Genomic DNA, 495 nt, shown 5'->3' with positions numbered 1-495 from the left:
GGTTGATCTTTAAGTCGATGGTTTAAAATCTACAAGGTTATGGATGAGAGTGTTTGAAGATTTACTAAAAAGGTCGTGTTATGATTTAAAGAGTTTTTATTAGTGAGATTACTAATACAGTTAGAGTCAATGATGAATACGACCTCATATTGTATCCTAAGATGAAAAGGATGGAATTAGACGGTGTGATGAGAATTTGGAGATTTCGAGGATCAAATTTTAGAATTTTATTTAATGATAGAAAATGAAAAAGAAGAAATGTAACAAATGATTTATGGTTTAGATGTTGACATTTGGAAGTCAAGCGTTAGGATTTAAAATGAGTGCCTTAGTGACTAGATGGACCATGAAAGGTATGTGGGTCTTTGAGATATTTTACTACAAAGTTATGAGGATGAGGTTTATAGATAATTATTCCTTAGGAGATGCTTGTTGGGATCATTTGGGAAATAGTTCTTTAGGACGTTTGATTGTTAGAATTCTTTCAGCTTGTAC

This window comes from Cicer arietinum, chromosome 2, assembly GCF_000331145.2.
Source record: "Cicer arietinum cultivar CDC Frontier isolate Library 1 chromosome 2, Cicar.CDCFrontier_v2.0, whole genome shotgun sequence".
Lineage (NCBI taxonomy): Eukaryota > Viridiplantae > Streptophyta > Magnoliopsida > Fabales > Fabaceae > Cicer > Cicer arietinum.
This window is presented reverse-complemented; position numbering follows the sequence as displayed.